This window comes from Pseudorca crassidens, chromosome 5, assembly GCF_039906515.1.
Source record: "Pseudorca crassidens isolate mPseCra1 chromosome 5, mPseCra1.hap1, whole genome shotgun sequence".
Classification (NCBI taxonomy): domain Eukaryota; kingdom Metazoa; phylum Chordata; class Mammalia; order Artiodactyla; family Delphinidae; genus Pseudorca; species Pseudorca crassidens.
This window is the reverse complement of record NC_090300.1, coordinates 102,710,510-102,725,316: the sequence shown is the minus strand read 5'-3', so window position 1 is coordinate 102,725,316 and position 14,807 is coordinate 102,710,510.

Genomic DNA, 14,807 nt, shown 5'->3' with positions numbered 1-14,807 from the left:
AGCATCAAGTTCTCCAGACATTTCTCTGATAGGAGTTCCTGTGTCTCAAGACCCCAGGATAAACCAAGAGCTTCAGAGTCCAACAGCTTGAGGGTTAAACTCCAGTTTCATTGTTTTTTGGTTTTTTGCTTGCCTTGAAGTCATTTAACAAATCAGAGTCTTGGTATCATCTGTTAAAAGCAACTGGTGAGCAGGGAGTGGTGGGGAGTTGGGGTGGGGAGCAGTTGGGGGAGAGGTACTGTTCACTGCTCTTAAGTTGGTAAGAGGATCAAATAAAATTGAGGATTAAGGGTTCATCACCATGTCTGACAGCTTTAAGGGCTCAGAGAATGATGGCTGTCCAGGCTCTTCAGCCACAAAGGAAGGGCAGGGATTAGTGTCTTCCTTTTGCAGCTCTACATGGAACCACAGTGTGGGTAATGGAGGCTGTGACATCAGTCTATTCTGGCTACCTTTATTGTTAACCTAGGCACGCCACTAACACCAGGACTGGACAAAGTTCCAAAGGAGACAATGCTTGTCTTTAATGTTCTTGTCCTGGTCCTTCTAAAATTAGTTTTCATATCCAGAACGCTTTTTCCACACCTTCTTTCTGGTATGGGGGCTTCACGTGGCAACCGTCTCTTCATCTACACTCCTTTGGCAAACCTGTCTTCTACTTTCCCCAGGTTCTCTGAGGAGATATCACCTACTGCTCCTATAAATCATTCAGTGCTCTGAGGCTAAGTCCTGTTCTCTTTCCTTACTCTGTTGACAAGATCTTTCAGTAACAAGGGGGCACAGACTTGATGTCTACAAAGTGAGCAGAGTTATTTTGCCATCTTAGAATTTTATTATTTCAATAATTTTTCAAAATAAGTACAATTTGATAATTTTTTCATTATTTGAAATAATATATCAGACTTTAAATATTGGCATATTCTTTGATAGATATAATTGAAATTATATCTTAAACAAAGAAAATACAGTAATCCTAGACTAAAAAGAGAAAAAAAAAATGAACCTTGACCCAATGTAACTTCCAGATTAATCATTTCCCTACCACCAATTCATTCTCCCTAATTATGAATGGTGATATGAAAGTTAACACTATTTTTATTCTCTGAAGTCAGATCTTTTTTTTAAAGTTTTATGTGTAAGCAGACTATCGGTCCTTGTCAAGGAACATGGTTGCTTTATAGCTTTCTGAAAATATGCTTCAGTTATATATATCTGGGCACACAGTTTGGAAAATTCAAATTAAATTTCCGAGAATTTAGTTCATTATAGAGTCCATGCTAACTGCCTTAGGGAAACTGACTTTTCAGTACCTTATCACGGTTACCACATTCTTAAGCTATGAGTTTCTCTTCACTAAAATTCATTAGCTTTCTACAAATGTAGGTTTTACAGTTTGTGAGATCATAACATTTCTGTTTTAATGTAGAGCTCCTTGGTCACTGTGGGGCAATTTTGAGTGAAGTTGGAAGGCTTGTTATTGCCTTTGTCTCACCAGGTTTAAATTTATATCCATTTAGTGCCTTTTTCTGATATACTTACTCTGTCAAATCGCTAGGGATAAGTCAGCTCATGATAATATCCTCCCTTTACCCCACACCAAGATATCCATGTCCTTCATCCCCGTAAAATTTTCAACTTTAAATCTGATGCTTTTCTTTTGTTACCTGTAATTGAATATAACCGCTTGGGTACCAAAATTTAAAACCAACAAACAAAAAGTCTCTGACACCTCTTACTACTTCCAACAACAATGAAAAACAATGCATACTAATCTCCTCTCTAATTTCTGAATAAAGAAAAAACTCACACCTCAGTTTTAGTTGTTGTTTTAATGATTTACTAAGGCTCTTGCCAAGGTTGTGTCTTTGAAAGTGGAATAAAACGTCTATCGCTGGGACAGCATATAAACTCTCTCCACAAGATCTTATAAGCTCATGATTTTCATCATTTACCCTGAATTTCCTCTTAAGACTGTGTATGAATGCAAAGAAGGAAAAAATGAGCCTATTTTTTTTTAATTCCCTGCTTATACACACACTCAAAGTTTTTAAAGCAAGATGTCATTCTAGAAATAAAATAAACACAGGACACTTTCCCGTTAGCAATACTTTTCAGAGGCAAAGACTAAATGAATAGTAGCAAAGGTGGAAAGAACATGCCAAATATTTTTACATTTGTTGAAAAGTCTAAATAAAAAGATGGTCCCATAGTGAGCTTGGCCACATTGAGATTCTGGGAGAAATCTGCATGGAGAACATTCCTGAGGCTGGCATCCCTGAAGAAGGCTCCCTTGAATTCTTCACAGCTGGACTCCGGGACAAGCAGCTGCTCTGTGCGCCAAGGACACGGAGGGAGGAGGGAGAGGGAACTACCAAGCTGATTTCTGAGGAAGCTGGCTCCCAACCCAAATATGAAAATTACAGCCAAGACCCTGATTATTTGTCACTATTTCCCTGCAATTTTGAATCAGTAATCATATTCCTCTCAAGACAGATGTTCATAAAATGATTGCCAGCCACATTTTACCCAATCTTTAGTCATTAATTTGCTTAAATTTTCTAAACTAAGGATATTTCAGTTAAAGTTATACTGATACTCCACAGAAATTCAACGGCACTAAGAGCAAGCACTGATCAATTTCCAAACCTTGGTCCTTTAGGACGTGAATGACTATCCCCTTTCTTTAACACTTCTTTTAGCTTGTAAATCAGGACCTGCTGTTTTTAGATGAGCTTTTACTTTCTAATGAATATTTGCATCACCTATAAATAAGCATTTGCCTCTGTCTCCAACTCCCTTTAATTGCTATTCTGTAAGAATGCTTTCATGCTTATTATATATCTCCCATGACTTTATTATTTTCTAAATTCCTTAAGAATAGTGAGTCGTAAGTGCCTAGGAACATGTTAAACTTTTTGTAAGTAATTTACCACTGGCTGTTTAACGGCTACCTATGAGAAAAACAAATCACTTTTTATTCTCACTGAATTATGAAAGATTGTAATTATTTTAATGAAAAATGTTAGCTTTAGTTATTGAAGATAGTATCTGTCATAGTATTTGTCATATAAAATATGACATAGTATTTGTATACTATGTATACAAATATGGCTATGTATAAAATATGACATAGTATTTGTCATATAAAAATAAAGTTTATCAGTGACCACACTTTAATTTCAGTATAAAAACTGGTGGGTGACAGGGCGAGAGAGAGTCATGGACACATACACACTAACAAACGTAAGGTAGATAGCTAGTGGGAAGCAGCCGCATGGCACAGGGATATCAGCTCGGTGCTTTGTGACCGCCTGGAGGGGTGGGATAAGGAGGGTGGGAGGGAGGGAGATGCAAGAGGGAAGAGATATGGGAACATACATATATGTATAACTGATTCACTTTGTTATAAAGCAGAAACTAACACACCATCGTAAAGCAATTATACCCCAATAAAGATGTTAAAAAAAAATTGGTGGGTGTCGTTTTCTTACCATCTGATATTTTCATGTCTATTGACGCTTTGTTTTAGCATATGATTGCTCTCATTTTAATGTTTCCTCATCTGTGTTGACTACTAAAGTAACTTTCACAAGGCAATCCATGCATCACCTACCTGCTACATGGAAATATTATTTAGAATGATAAAGTTCCTGGATACCACTATAATATAAACTCTAACTGATGTTTAAAGATGGAATAAAAACACAAACCCCTATCACACTTTGCCATGCTCTACTGAGTTAAAGGAATTCCTATATGGTTAAGGGAAGGCAGGAATTGAGCTTTACTAGCCCGCATGCTTTCCAATAACATTGAGTATTCTACGGTCTACCAGCCTCAGGAGCTGACATTCTGATATCTTCTCAGCAGAATTCAACTACAAACCCAATAAAAATCCTAGCTAAGTAGGTCAGACAGCTGACAGGCCCTGGCACTGAGTTTATTTCTGACTGGGCAAGGATTCTGTACCACGGAAGAATGACAATGACATAATAAATCTACCTTGTTGCTTATAAAGAAGTGATTTAATGAGAAATTTGGAGTATGTCTCATAATATCAAACAGTTGTTTTAACTTAAGTCCTATAACACTATTCTCGCTCACACACACATACACATACACACACACAATAATAGAGAAATGTGCCCATTCTTGATATGGCCTAAAAATGTTCAGAGTTTCATTAACACAGTGTCCATTACTTTTTGACTAGAAGAACAAAACACGTTAAACCTTATCTATACAAAGACAGTATTGAAAGGATCAATCTGATAAAAAAATCCCCATTTGTATATTCCAATATCTCAAACTTAATTCACTGTCTTCCTGCCCGTAACAGTTGTCAAATTACCACACTAAAAATTTCAGAAATGTCACCTATTTCCATACAGTCAAGCCCTGTGAATTTCACTTTGAAGCTATTAATTTGATTCCTTACCTCCCTTCCACTCATATCCCCATTCCTCTCCCAAAAAACTGATGGTCCCACCTCTAATCTCCTTACTGCCAACACATTTGTCATCCTGCCACCAGAGTTTTGTTTGTAAAGCACAAACCTAATCAAGCTATTCCTCTGCTCAAAAGCCTTTAATAGCTTCCTTAAACATGAGGAATAGATTTTTTAATTTTTTAACATAAAATTAAGGGCTGGCTCATGATTAACTGCAGTTTACCTCCTTGTTATTTTAAATGATATCCAATATCATAATGTGATTAAGAACACAGCTTTTCAATTTTAAAAATCCTGGTTTTAAATTCTGACTTCAACATTTTCTCACTAAGTGATCTTGGAAATGGTTCTTAACCTTTCTCAGTCTCATACAAAATGGAAAGAAAAATACCTTATTTGTCCTGAGAATCAAATTAGATGACATATATGAAAGTACACAGTGAATACTCAATATACAGTACTCATCATTGCTTTTTACTTTTCCGACTTCATCTATTAATATACCCACCCTCCACCACATGTAGCTGAGGTGGCAGACAGATTGCCTTACCCAAGCCAACTGGTGAAGGGGTAGTTGTTTCTTGAGCCCTATTTTAAGAAGGATTCTGTGGCAAATCAGGTTCAGCAGGAAAGAATACTGAAATAGATTAACCATGGTGGGCACTGGGCACAGGAGAGGGTGTCAGTTGCATTGATGCTACATGCTACATTCTAGCCAATTTGGAATGGGTGTTGTCCCTTTATCTCCTATCATAATAAGTTTGGCCTCTTTGTTTCCTCTGCCTAGAATGTTCAATGGTTTTCTCTACTTCTCCTTCTACCTGTCAAAATCTTACTTATTATTTAAGACCCAAAAAAATTGCATAAACTTTGTCATAAACCTGCCCTTCCTGGGTACTGCCAATTGCAAAATGCATCTGTTGGAGCTCTTATTGCAGCCTGTGTTGAATTATAACACTGCACGCCTCTCAGGTTTCTGTACGTTCAAGGTAAGGACTATCACTCATTCACTGTTGTTTGCCCTACGGCACCTGGGGCAGTGCTTGCAATAGGCCAATAACAGCAACAACCAAAAGTGATGGAACCTTAACCTTAACCATGTGCCAGGCCTTTCCTGTAAGCACTTTTTACATATGTTAACTCAGTCAATCCTCACAATAACTCTGGGTAGTTCCATTATCCCTATTTACAGAAGAGGACAACGAGGCATAGAAGGTAAAATAACTTGCCTATGGTCCCCAAAATAATAAGTAGCAATCTGTCTTCTTAACCATTGTGCAATGGTTTGCTGAACTGAATTCTTGGGAACATTTTTTGTCTTGAACTGTTGGAAATACATTTTGATATTATTCACTTCATTTGAATGTTCAGTTTGTACACAGCATGCATGGCTGGTCACGTTTTCAATGTCCATTCTACAGAAAAGCTATCTTGCACATACAAAGAGGTTTTGAGTGTAAACTGTGTGCTAGGGGCTCTGTAGGCTGATATTCAGTATCATTTATATTACGTGTACATATCAGTTCCACTTGTTAATAGAATTGCTAGTAAGTGTTTTATTTCATGGTGACTTTTTTTCTTAAAACAAACAAAGTTTTTAAATCTCTAAAAAATTTCACACACAAAAATTCTAATGTTGAAAATTTCCACTGTGAGATCATTGGAAACAGGTCAGAGAAGCAATCACACGGAGAAGAGAAATTGTGTTCACATGTGCCAAATTAAGCCAGATGAAACCAGGGATGTTTTAATCCCTCTGTCAAGCGTGTGTATCCACAAATGGGAACCTGAGGGGAGGGTGTCATATTTAGCTTGGGCTTTGCAACAACTTTCCCTTTCCTAATATGGATATTTTATTCTAGTTATCATGGGCCAAGTCTCAACAGGAGACCATGCCTTTGCACGTTCCTCCCCCAGATGGACTGACCAAAGAACTAGGTCTAGGTGGGACATTTGCCACTTTCCTCTGGTTCTCTTGAGCTAGCTGTGATGATCTACGGAAGAGCTGTATAAAAACAGAACCAGGGATATTTCTGAATAAAGGATAGATGTGACCACGAACTTGCCTTGGTAGGGAAGTTGGCCAGAGCTCTCTTTATTCTAGCAGACGAGCCTTTTTTTGACTAGAATGCCTGTGTGAGCCTTCAAGAAACTTTCAGACAAAGCAAATTGGAGGCTGATGGGCATAGTTTAACATTGCAATCACACCGTATCTTAATGACAATTGCATTTCCTCATGATATATGTGCATCCTGTAACTCACTTTACCCTTTTTATTTAATAAATGTCAATGTTTCACTTTTTAAAAGTCTTACATTTGAAGGGCACCTGTAGTCCTAAAGATCCAACCAAAACAATCATAAACCTTCAGAAAGTAACCAAACACAGACTTGTTTAAATGAATTCATATCCATGTAAATTGAGTCATACATATTTTTCCTACATTTGAGATAAAAACCAGTCACTCTTTAAGGGCTCCATGTGCAACGATCCTTGGAACAGCCCTGCCTTGCTAGAGTGAGCCTCAGTTCTCTTCTCCAGCCACACATTTTTGTCTTTCACCTATTACAGAAGTGTTGGATGTCTCTGCCTTCTATAGTACACTGACTCAGTAGGAAACAACTGCATAATCTAAAACGAATTTGGCCTGATTTGGGAAGTGCTAGCATGGTTTTTCCACCTTAAAAATTTTATAACTAGAATTCTGAGTTACTGTCTGCTCCCAGGCACTATCCTTCATCTAACTTTCCATCTCAACATGTTCTCAAGAAGCACTTGAAAACCCCTGTGATTTTTTTTTTTTTAAATAGAAACTTTGAAGAATTTTTACAATTGAAGCGCTATCTGCTTTAGTGGGTAGGGCTCCACGTTTCCAGCTATTATCTCATTTGTCCACATGCCGTTTCCTGTTAGAAAAAAGAGCAAGTGTGTAAAAGAAGTGGAAGTGAAGTAGTGTCTCAGCATTTAAGTTTATGGTTTCAGACCCTACTTATTATGTGGAACTGGTCTAGAACTTCTGATAGCGGTTCCAAATATGGATTAGCTGGACGCAAGCCTGGTCATTCTGAAGCCCCACTTTTGTGAATGTTTACTTGGTGATATATATATTTTTTTAATGATTCAAAATGTTCCTAGGGCTTCCCTGGTGGCGCAGTGGTTGAGAGTCCGCCTGCTGATGCAGGGGACACGGGTTCGTGCCCCGGTCCGGGAGGATCCCACATGCCACGGAGCAGCTGGGCCCATGGGCTGTGGCCGCTGGGTCTGCGCCTCCGGAGCCTGTGCTCCGCGGCGGGAGGGGCCGCGGCAGTGAGAGGCCCGAGTACCGCAAAAAAAAAAAAAAAAAAATGTTCCTAGAGGGGTGGGATAGGGAGGGTGGGAGAGAGGCTCAAGAGGGAGGGGTTATGGGGATATATGTATACATATAGCTGATTCACTCTGTTGTACAGCAGAAACTAACACAACATTGTAAAGCAATTATACTCTAATAAAGATATTAAAGAAAGTTAATTAAAAATGATTAAATTAAATGATTTTAAAATGTTAATAACTTCACCAGAAACTTCTTTTCAAGTGAAAATTGTACTCCCCCTGAAAATTGCAAACATTTTTTTGAAGAATACAAGTTTGCCAATTTGAAGCAAGATTTTGATCTAGGTGATAACTGGGAGAGACATCCTATTCACCTATCTCTGAGAGCCAGAATGTATTTAACTAACTAGTGTAGTCAAGAAGCAGTTGAACTAAAAGAACTCGACTTTCTTACGAGCTGTTTTAGGCTTGCAGATATTCAAATTTCTATCTTGTAGGCAACAATAACTGTATTTTTAGATTTGCTTTTTACAAGTGTAAAGGAAATCATTGATGGAGCAGAATTAATAATTACAAGATTTATACAGTATTTTTCATTTTTATCATGCTTTGTTTTAATCTCCATCGTTTAGCACTGTGCCAAGTAGACAGTAAGTACTTAGTGAAAATAAAATATTTAGTAAGTTTTTATCAAATAAGTGGATGGATTTATATATTTGTATTTCAGTACAATCTATGTAGTTATTTGAACCATATTTTTTCCTGATATGTGTGGCTATCATTCAATCATGATCAATTCATTCAGTTGGCAAAATGGCTGAAATGACATTTACAAATATTGTGTATATTGGTTTATGTTGCTTGCCTAGATTTGATTATTTTAGGCAGTTTTGTGGTAGAAGGTGGTAATGGTTCTCTTTTTAGTGCTTTTCTCAAATTATTCCCAGTAAGCACTTAGTAAGTTTACACTTCTCTTGGAGATAGGTAGGGTCATATAACTTGTTTGGCCGATGGAATGTCAACAGAAATGGTATATGTTAATTCCTGATTGAGGATATAAGGGTTAGTATCTGACTTACTACACTCTCTCTTTTCCTTTGCCATAACAATTGGCCATGTTCCAGATAATGTCTGCTCCATCAGCCTGTGTCCAAGAATGAGGAGGACAAGGCAGATCCCAGCCCCAAGTCAACCTGCTATGGATATAGAGGATGTTCTTTATTGTAGCATAAACTAACCCAACCTGACTGATATTATGTTATCATGAAAACCAAAGGAAGTGTGTTTCTGGAATAAAGGACTGATCAACAGTGCTAAATATTGAAGAGTAGTTAACTACTGTAAGGGCTAAAGAATGTCCAGTGTATTTGGCTACAGGGAAGCCATTTAAAAATTTTTTATTTCAATGAGAATAGTCTCTATAGAGTGATAAGTATGAAACCAGACTGCAATACGTTCAGGAGTGAGAAGTGAGGAAGTGGAAAGAGTGATTGTAGAAAACTCAAGAAGTTTTTCTGTGAAAGTGAGGGGAAACATGAGTTAGTAATTGGAGGGAAATGTGAAATTCAGAAAGGTGGTTTTCCTTTAAGTTGGAGACTTAAAGCATGTTAAAATGTTGATAAGATGTAGGCAATAGAGAGTGAAATGAAGAAAAGGAGTAATAATAAAAGGAGCAGGGTCCTGAGGAAGCAGAAGAGGATGAAATACAGGCAGAGGCCTTAGTTCCAGTTAGGAGAAAGGACCTTTCTTTCACCATAGTGAGAAAGGAGGTGCAAAGGTTTGGTGGCACGAAGTTGGAACACGTGGAGACTCTTGATGGTTTAGGAAGTCCAAAGTGGCATCATCTACTGAGGAGAAGTGAGGACATGGCAAATCCAAAAGTTTAAGGAGAATAGAAGTTTGTGGAGAACAGGGAACATTTGTGATATGACTAGTGAAATATGGAAGTTCTGTTATTAAGAATCAGTATGTTACCATTTTTAACATAAAGAATAATGAGAAGTGTGATGTCAGATCAAAAATCAAGACTCATGTTTGGGTTTTCAGGACAATTTAAACACATTAACTTATGGTCTTATTGCCAATAAAATGAGCTGGCAACATTAAACTATCCTACTCTTAATATATTCTTTCTCCCCAATTTTTCTATTATTTTATCTTCAGAGTTACAAAGTATTTCATTAGGTTTCCAGTTTCAAGAAGGTGAAGTAGAGAGCTTTCTATTTTCTTTTTCTGCTGAAAGTCATACCAAAACAACAAGAGTAAAGAAATAGATATAAATCCCATGTTTAATCAAATTCAAAGATATCTACAATCCTAAGTTATGATTATCTAAAGAAAGAAAAAAATCAAGGAATTATGAAAATCTTAGCAGAGAGAGGAAAAGTCAAATTTAAGTACCTGTGTGTAGTGGAGGAGGTGGAGATAACTGAAAAAAAGTTATCCAATTCTCCTCAGAGGATTTCAGGAAAGGCTCAGCAATTAGGAGCATGGGGAAGAGAAAAAATGGAAGGCTAGTAGGCACCTGATAATAGGGGTCTGAAAGGTTGTATATGGAGTATTTAGGCCCCAGGTGTCCACTCCAACCTGCAGCATCAGATGACTGCCTCCCTTCTACAACTCCAAAGCCAGAAGGAATTTATCACAGAGAAATTGAGTCAGCAAGGCCCCAGAGACTGAAATTCTAAGCACAAAAGAGGGCAAGCATGAGGTCCTGGACTGATGATGAGGAGATTAAGTCTTCACAGTAACTAATGAGATGCCAGCCTCTTTGTCACACCTGCCTCCTGAGCATCAGCAGTAGGGCTCACAGCCCCCAGGAGAGGTTAGAGGAGCCAGAAAATTGATATACAGACATGGAAATTTGCAGCATCTGAAATGGAAACACCAGTTTTTCATCCAGTTGTTTTAAAAGAAGCACATCAGTTGGCATGCCCCATCCATGCATACAGAACTCCAATCACCTTTTTAGCTACTTACTTGTGCAGAAGACAAAGATCAACACACATTCAAGGAAAGCCTCCAACATGGAAGAGAAAGGCCAAAGCAAACCAAACAAATCTAACAAAAGGAACTCAAAAGAAATAGAGATAATGCAGAGAGAAAATATTTAAATAAATTAACATTTAATACCTACAGAGAGTTAAGATGATGTTGTAACCTTGAAATAAAGACATACGTTACAAAAAGAGGAAAAATGAAACAAGAAAACTCTCAGAAATTAAAGTCAAACAGCTGAACTTTTGTTTTAAAAAAGTAAAATATGTAGAAAATAAGGTAAGAGGATCACCAAGAAAGTAGGATTAAAATGCAATGAAGAGGAATATTGGAATAAAAAAGATGAAAATTAGAGGATATGCAATCAACAAATAGTAATTGAGAGAAAGAGAAAATGATGAAGAGTAAATTATTTTAAAAAGAAGAAAATATCCAGAATTGAAGGACATAAAACTACAGATTCAAGAATTTAAGTATGCTCAAAACAATGAATATGGAAAGAACTACACACAAAAATTAAAAATCTGGAAAAATGCTAGTGTATGTATGTAGTTCTTTATTATAGTCTAGCTAATGAAAATGTCAGTTACTTGAGTATACACTAGTCAAACCTCTGTTGTTCTCAATGAAGCCTCCTTTATCTGAAATAATTTTCTTCACTGATAACGATTCCTTTATCTACCCTAATGGTTCCATATCTCTAGTTCTTGTTCCATAAAAAGGAGTTGGCTGTTTAAAACCTTTCCAGACAATACTGGCCACCTGTCCAATGTGCTGAATCTCACTCAAAACAAACTCAAATCTAATCCACTTACTTAGGTCTGGCATCCATAACTCACTCTAACACAAAATAGTTGTCAAATTTTAAAACATCCTAATTCTGTGGTCAGATATTCAATTTAGGGAAGTTCCTACAATTCCCAAACTCACTGAATTTTGACTTCTGAAATTCCTTCTTTTTTTTTTGCGGTATGCGGGCCTCTCACTGTTGTGGCCTCTCCCGTCGTGGATCACAGGCTCCGGACGCGCAGGCTCAGCGGCCATGGCTCACGGCCCCAGCCGCTCCGGGGCATGTGGGATCTTCCCGGACCGGGGCATGAACCCGTGTTCCCTGCATCAGCAGGCGGACTCTCAACCACTGCACCACCAGGGAAGCCCCGCTTCTTTTCTTAAAAGCTCTCATTTCTTGAGAAGTATCTGAATCATTTTTTTAGATGGACCGTACATTTATATTATGTATATTCAGTCAATTCTTTTGGCATCTTATTCAAAACAAGATGTGAAAGGACCTTATTCCCCATTTTTCTTATTTGGAAACTATGGAAGTTTCACTGACATCTCCAGTAACAGAGACCAATTATCATTTATAGAAAATACTTTCCCTCATATTTCTAAAACTATGCTACTCAATAATGCATTTGCAACATGCAAAATTTTATATCAAGGCTTGTCTGTTTCAAATCAGCTACTTTCACTTACTTTCTATTAGTGTCAGGTGACCACAAAAACCCTACTCACCTAAGAACATGGGAGAAAAGATATTATTCATCCAATATTCACTTGAAGGCATTCTAGGATATTTAAAAGAGATTTAGTAAAATTTCTTCCCCTTCAAGTCATCCTTTATTGAACTGTCCAACTCCGAGTTTTAATACCTATGTACCATCTGTTACATCATAAGGTAATTAATTGTCTGCCATGAAACCCAGCCTGGAATTCTGTCTGAGGCTTGATCTGCTGTTATTTAGTTGACAGATACGATGTTGGGACAAATTCTGTGGTTTATGTACATTACCTCCTTATTTTCAGGGTCTAGAAATGAAATAACTTAGACTTTTATTTGATAACAATAATTTAACGACAGGTTCTAGAAATTCTCAAATATCTAAATACCTGTCCCCTTTCTAAAAGGAAACTACTAACATTAAAAGTATAAGTTTTGAAAACTAGCAATCAGAGAGTCTACCATGAGATAGGATTTCAATTTATTCTTGTGTAATGAATAACTAAAAGAAAATGCTGAATGAGTGGATAAGTTAAATTATACAAGGCATTGTCTATTTGTTGGTAGCTCCATGGAATGTGGAGGTGATATATCTTTCTCTTAATATTCTTTTCTTATATTTTTAAGATTTTTTTATTGAAGTATAGTTGATTTACAATGTTGTTTTCATTTCTGCTGTACAGCAAAGTGATTCAGTTATACTCACTTAATATTCAATATTTTAAAAAGGGAGTAAAAATGGTTGGAGCAGGAGATTATTAACAAATGTGACCCCAATGGCCACAGCTTCATCAGTTGTTGGGTATAAATGATGTTTCTTTTACATAAATGTCCAGCACTTTATAATTCTTAGCAGACCCCATATTTTGAAAGCATGACTTCAACCTCATCCCCATATAGGTTTCCTGAGATTTCAGACTGTTTCCATCTTCTTCCACTGGGGTCTCCTCATCCAGCAGCCTCAATGCTGTCTCTTCTTTCACTTCCCTCTCTCCATCACAATGACGCATAGCAATTTGCTCCTGTAGTTATACTAAACCCCAAGTTTACCAAAGCTGTCCTGTGGTAACAAAGTGATCAGGTTAGATATGGGGAGATGTTGTGAAGAAGAAACTATTTCTCTAAGACTATGTTGCAATTTTTGTCTCCATGGCTTCAAAATAAAATGAGTTTATCTAAGCCTTACATGGTTTTAGCCTGAAACTCTTATTTCTGGGCTCAACAATACTAGGTCAGGACTGAGGATAGGTTAAAGACAAAGTTCACCTTTTCCCCCTGCATTCCTTTTATATCCACCTGCTAGCTAAAGGTTGGCACTTGCCATCTACCTCTATGAGGATTAAATCACAAGCTGCTGTGACCACTCACCTTCTACACACCCTGAAAGAAGTTCAGGAGATCAGGAATGAGGCACTCTGTCCTGGGGAAAAAATGGCAGAACAGGTCTTCAGATAGTTAAGATATTTTCAGGAGAAGATTTTATAAGCCCAGTTCTTGCATCTCCTCATATCTAGAAAAGCACTGAACTCTTTCATGGTGACGTCTGCTCCTCATAACTAGCAGCAACCTTTTGCAAAACTGCGTGCTTGATTACACGTACTCCCCATTCACCAGAATCATCTATATACTGACCTTCCCCCCTACCACTACAGAGCAGTTTCTCAGAGCTAACTGAAATGCTCTGAGAAACAGGCTATAGTCCTCATTTTGCCCCAAATAGAAAAACTCACAACTCTCACGTTGTGCATTTTGTTTTTCAATTGACACACATTTTCTCCTTCTTAGACACTCCTGTACACACACACTTTCTATGCCAGCGCCATTTACAAAAGTCCCTGTGCATATCATACTCAAGCAAATTTTCTTAGGAGTTGACAGCTCAACTATTTTTACAAACAGTATTCAGTTTGGCCTCAGTTAAGACACCTTGTCTACACAGGAGACAAGGTATAGAATCTATAATGTGGTATTATGGGCTGAATTGTGTCACTGCAAAATTTATATGTTGAAGTCCTAACCCCAAGTACCTCACAATATGCCTATATTTGGACATAAGGTCTTTAAAGAGGTAATTAGGTTAAAAGAGGTCATTAGGATGGGCTCTATTCCAATATGACTCATGTATTTATAAGAAGAGAAAATTAGGGCACAAAGATGTTCAGAAGAAAGACCATGTGAAGACACTAGGAAAAGATGGCCATCTACAAGCAAAGGAGAGAGGCCTCAGAAGAAACCAACTCTGCCAACTCCTTGATCTCAGACTTCCAGCCTCCACAACAGTGAGAAAATAAATTTTGGTTGTTTAATCCACCCAGTCTACGGTACTTTGTTATGGCAGCCCTAAGCAAACTAATCCATGCAGTATAAACTTTAAAGCAGAAGAAGGAAAGAAATGATAAAATATTTGACACCTGGTAGATATATGTAGGAAGGAAGGAAGGAAGGAAGGGAGAGAGGGAGAGAGGGAGGGAGGGAGGGAGGGAGGAAAGAAGGCTAGTATAAACTCTTATTCCTTTCTTAAGAAATATTGTTCAGTACCTGAAGGTC